This window comes from Microtus ochrogaster, chromosome 8, assembly GCF_000317375.1.
Source record: "Microtus ochrogaster isolate Prairie Vole_2 chromosome 8, MicOch1.0, whole genome shotgun sequence".
Lineage (NCBI taxonomy): Eukaryota > Metazoa > Chordata > Mammalia > Rodentia > Cricetidae > Microtus > Microtus ochrogaster.
Window position 1 is genome coordinate 19697746 of NC_022015.1, and position 5672 is coordinate 19703417.

Genomic DNA, 5672 nt, shown 5'->3' on the forward strand with positions numbered 1-5672 from the left:
TTATTATGTATACAATATTCTTTCTGCATGTATGCCTGAAGGCCAGAAGAGGGCACCAGACCTCATTACAGATGGTTGTGAGCCACCATGTGGTTGCTGGAAATTGAACTCAGGACCTTTGGAAGAGCAGGCAGTGCTCTTAACCACTGAGCCATCTCTCCTGTCCCCATAGCTGGATTTCTGACATCAGGGCTTTTCTTCTTGTCAACACTTAATGCCGAGCAAAGGGTAAAGGGCAGGGTGGGAACTTTCCCCAGCTCTGTCAAGAAAACACAGCAAGCTCTAAGAATCATACATCAGAGTTCCGGAAGCCTGCAGACTTCCTGATGCAGGGGAAAGAAACAAAAAGGTGAAGGCTGGAGGGTTTTCCAGCTAACCTTGCCCAGTGTCCCTCCCCTGAGGCACTGCCACACTTTTTTTTTTTTAAACGTTTTAACTTACGTGCGTGTATGTGTGTTTTACATGAGTGCAGATGCCCATGGAGCACAGAGATGTCCAGTCTCCATAGAGACAGAGCTACAGGTGGTTGTGAGGTTGTGAGCCATCAGTGCAGGTGCTGGCAACTGACCCTGGTTTCTGTCCGAGAGCAGTATTTGCTCTAACTGCTGAGCCACCATCCCAGTCTCACACCCTCCCGTACATTTAAGTATTTTATTTGTGATCCTCAGGTTGGGCGTGCATGTGAAAGCCAGAAGTTGATCTCTCTGCCCATTGTGTGGGCCACTGGGGTCAGATTGAAGTCATCAGTCTCGACAGCAGGTGTCTTTACCCACTGACCCATCTCATAGTCTCTTGTTGTGTTTCTTGCTTTGCTTTTCCAGTCAAGGTCTCACTGTGTAGCTCTGGTTGGCTTGGAACTTGCTATAAAAACCAGGCTGGTTTCACATTCACAGAGATCTGCCAGTCTCTGCCTCCAGAGTGCCTATTATGTTTTCTGTCATTGAGACAGGATCTCATGTAGTCCATGCCTGCCTTTAGCTCACTACATAGCTGAAGGTGACCTTCAATTCCTGATCCTCCAGCCTCTTCCTCCCAGGTGCTGGCGTGACAGCCAGCTGCCACCTTACCTGGCTGACTGCCTTTGTCTTACCTAACTCTGAGTCTTTTCAGGGAAGGAGAACAGCTAGAGATGGCCCGAAATAGATGAGACCCTTTCTCTAAATAAATAAATATAAAAGTTATAAAAAGAACCAAATATGGGCTTGTTGGCATACAGCCCTCACCCCCCCCCCCCCACACACACACACAAATGATGATAAACATCTATGATCCACTGAACAACCAAAAACCCCCCCCCCCCCCACACACACACGGAAGGAGGGAGAGACTGGGGATAGAGTATATATGCAAAAAAAGAAATTCTCAGCAAAATACTAAGAGACAAAGCAGCATAATAAATAGGTTATAGACTGTGGCATGGCACAAGCCTTTAATCCCAGTAATAGGGAGGCAGAGCCAGAATGATCTGCATGAGTTCAAGGCCAGCCTGGTCTACATTGTGAGTTCTAGACCATCATGGCTACATCATGAGACCCTGTCTCAAAAATAGTAACAACAGCAACAAAAATCAACCCATGTAATACAGCAGATTACTAGAAGGAAGGGGAAGAAATAATCATTTTAGTTAGTGAAACGGAGTCTTTGATGGGTGTGGATGTGGCACCACCAACCTGTAACCCCAGCCTTCATTCAGGAGCTGTGGGTAGGAGGGCCAGATGTTCAAGGCCAGCTTTAGCTACAGATTTGATTTTTTTAAATATTTAGTTTTTTATTATGTATACAATACTCTGCACCAGAACTCATTACAGATGGTTGTGAGCCACCATGTGGTTGCCGGGAATTGAACTCAGAACCTTTGGAAGAGCAGGCAATGCTCTTAACCACTGCGCCATCTCTCCAGCCCCTTACAGATTTGATTTTGAGGTCTACAGAGTGTCTCAGAAAATCAAAATATAAACAAACAAACAAAAAACAAAAGAAAACTTGTAGTAGTCGTCACTGTAGTGGTGGAGGTCAAGCCTGGTGGTGCATGCTGTAATCCCAGCTCAGACAGAGGCAGAAAAATCGCCACAAATTCAAGAGCAGCCTGGGCTACATAGCAAGTTCCAGGCCAGGCAGAGCTATGTGACAAGATAGTTAAAATTAGTGAGGGACTGGAGAGAATGGCTCAGAGGACCTGGGTGTGGTTTCTAGCACCTACATGATGACTAACTACCATCTGTAATTCCAGCTCCAGGGAATCTAACATCCTCTTCTGACTTCCATGAGCACCAAGCATGCACACAGTATACATACCAAGCAGGCAAAACACGCAAAACATTTTTTAAAAAATAATAAAAATTGGTAAAGGAAAAGAAAGGTCTTTGATAAGGAGCTGGAGAGACAGCTGGGAGGTTAAGGGCACGGACTGCTATTTTAGAAAACCCCAGGTTCAGTTCCCAGCACCCACACGGTGGCTCACATCTTTGTCTCTAGTTCTAGGGGACCCAGTGCCCTCTTCTGGTGTCGAAGGGTACTGCATGTATGTGATACACAGACATACATACCTGCAGGCAAAACGCTCATACACATACAAAATAAAATGAAGGGGGGAGCCCTTTCATGATAAAATGCTCAATAACCTAGAGAACTTTCTCAGAGAAATGAAGGCCACTAAGGAGACACTCGGAGCCATACGCCTAGTGGTGAAAGGATTCCCACTTTGTCCTGTGTGATCAAACCCAGCAAGTGAAATAGGAAGCAAAGCCTTTACCACGTGGGCACCAGCGGATTTTTCCAGTGAAAAGCCGTCCCTATGCTAAAGATTCTGCGTGGCTGATTAACTGAATTAGAATTTTGTGATTGTGGAGAGTTGGAGGGTGGCAGATCCACATGCAAATTCTCTTGGGCTGCCTTTAGTCCCCTTAACAGTCAACAGCTGCCCGCCTCCGTGTCTGGCCTTCCAGCCTTCTGCCTGTCATGTAAACCTTTGGGATGTATTATTACCTTCAGAGACCACCAGGACCCACCAACCCCGAAAGCTCAGGTAACATCTGAAGTCTGTAACAGAGATTTTTTTCCCCACTTTTCTCTAACCCACCTACCTCCTGTTCCCACACAAGGATTTGAAAAGCGCCCTGAGGCCTGTGAGATGCCCAGCAGGTGAAGGTGTTTACTGACAGCCCAGGGAAGCCTAGAAGGGCAGGGCAGGAGAAGGAGTCCCACAAGCTCTCTCTGACCCCTCGTGCGTGTGTACTCACGTGCACTGAATAAATGTGGTGCCTTGACTCATGCCTTTTTCTTGTTCTGTAACTATAAATCTGTGGAGAACTATTACTATATGAAACATGGCAGGGGGGCAACCCAGCTCAGAATTTCTGGGCCATAGTTGCTTACAGTTGTCTCCAGAATGAACTGTCTCATTGTCTTTGATGTGAGAGCTATATTTTTGGGGTTGACACTGGAGCCAAACTCTGCAGACATAGAGACTGTACAGTACCTTCTGCGATGCTTCACACTCCTTGGCATCAGAGACTCCATACTGGAAATAAGTCCTATAAAGGCAAAGAATATCAAGGCCTTTAATCAAATCTCAGTCCTTCTTGAGGCTCAGGAAATTCAATTTAGTAGAAACTTGTGTGTGGAATTATGAGGGGGGTTGGGGCATGGGGAACGCTGCCAAGTGTGTAGACCTGAGAGCAGCAGGGATCTGCGCTGAAGAACATGGTACAAGCCGGGCGGTGGTGGCGCACGCCTTTAATCCCAGCACTTGGGAGGCAGAGGCAGGCGGATCTCTGTGAGTTCGAGACCAGCCTGGTCTACAGAGCTAGTTCCAGGACAGGCTCCAAAACCACAGAGAAACCCTGTCTCGAAAAACAGAAAAAACAAACAAACAAAAAAAAAGAACATGGTACAGATGCAGAGAAGAGAAAACTCTCTGCTCAGACCCTGCTTCAGTGAGGCACCGGGGGATGGGAGGCATTTCCCCACGGATTGTGGCCAAACCCTGAACTGTTGCTCATCGATTATTGGCCTTCGTTAGCTGATGCTGGGGGAAATACACCAACCTAGAAATCAGAATAGCTCAGCTGACTTGTATCAGACAGGCTAGACATTAGTTATGAATTGAAATGTATGCCGTCACCACACTGTTAGAAATCTCGAGACACAACCTTAGGTTGCCATGTCAGAACCTCAGCTGCTTCCACAGTGCTCTTTGTCTGGAGAACTCTATTTGGAGTAAGGGCAAACCTTAAAGGTTTAAGTAAATAACAGTGCTGGGTAGAAGTGGGAGGAGAAAGGAGAGGAAGTGGCTCAGTTTAAAACAAGCAAAGGCTGAATATCCACTGCTCAACCAAAAAATAGACAGCCAACGCTTTTCAACATTGTCAGGAGATGCAGAGCAAGAGCGCGGTTTCGAGGCTGGCGATTTTAGGTGGGCACCATTTTAATCCCAGCACTTGGGAAGCAAAGGCAGGTGGTTCTCTGTGCACTTGAGGTTAGCCTGGCCTACAAGCAGAGAGCCTGTCAGAGATAAACACACGGTTAGGGCTGGGGACATGGCCTAGTGGATAAAATGCTTGTGAAAGCACAAGGTCCTGTGCTCAACCTCTGGGACTCACACACAGCCAGGGGGGATGGCCCATCCTGCAATCCCAGTCTCCCATGGCAAGATGAGACAGACACGAATCTTTGCAAGCTCACAGTCCAGCTAGCCTGGTACCTGCCACAGTAAACAAAGACCCCGAAGGCATGGACTGACTTCCAGGGTTGACTGTGGCATCTACAGGTATGTCCAGATGTGGCTGCAAATATACATACATATCACACACACACACAATAATGTTTGTATGGTGTCTGGTTTATTGCTGGTTATTAGAGTTTTGTTGTTGCTTGTGTTTTAGTTAGGGTTTCATTCTGTAGAACAGGCAAGCCTGAACTCACTATGGAATACTTTTTACAGGCAGGTAGGTGTTGATAAGTTGGCGGAGAATTGAGAACCCTTGCCCACAGTTGCGCGAGCTATGGAAAACAGATCGCCAGCTCCTTGATAACTTAACCACAGCATTATTTGATGATCCAGCAACTCCACTGCTGGGCACACAACATCAAATTTGGAAAGAGGTGTTCAAAGGAAGGAGCTTGTGCACTGGCACAGGAGGCTGGCCCCATAACAGTGAAAAGGAGAAGGAACCCTGTGCCCCCAGTGATGAGTGGACAAACAAGATGCGTGATACCTTCTTCAGCCTTAAGAAAGGAAATGCGGGGTCTGGGGAGTTGGGGAGTTGAGAGCACTGGCTGCTCTTCCAGAAGACCAGGGGTACAGTTCCCAGCACTGATATGGGTGTGTGTGTGGTGGGGGGGTGGGTGGGATAAAATCTACTGCAACTCCAGCTGCAGGAGATGAGGTTTTTTTTGTTTTTTGTTTTTTTTTTTGGTTTTTTTGGTTTTTCGAGACAGGGTTTCTCTGTGGCGTTGGAGCCTGTCCTGGAACTAGCTCTGGAGCCTGTCCTGGAACTAGCTCTGTAGACCAGAGCTGGTCTCGAACTCACAGTGATCCGCCTGTCTCTGCCTCCCGAGTGCTGGGATTAAAGGCATGCGCCACCATCACCCGGCTTTTTTTTGGTTTTTCGAGACAGGGTTTCTCTGTGGCTTTGGAGCCTGTCCTGGAACTAGCTCTTGTAGACCAGGCT

At 47.3% G+C, this 5672-nt stretch overlaps 1 protein-coding gene across 2 annotated transcripts in view; it reads right to left on the minus strand.

The window, feature by feature from the left end:
* The window catches only part of Tmem219 (transmembrane protein 219), a 32694-nt gene that overhangs the window by 17697 nt on the left and 9325 nt on the right, over positions 1-5672 (minus strand). For both annotated transcript variants that reach the window (XM_026781094.1, XM_026781093.1), the window contains exon 2: positions 3479-3533. The gene's annotated coding sequence lies outside the window, so the exon portion shown is untranslated. The remainder of the gene's footprint in view (positions 1-3478; positions 3534-5672) is intronic.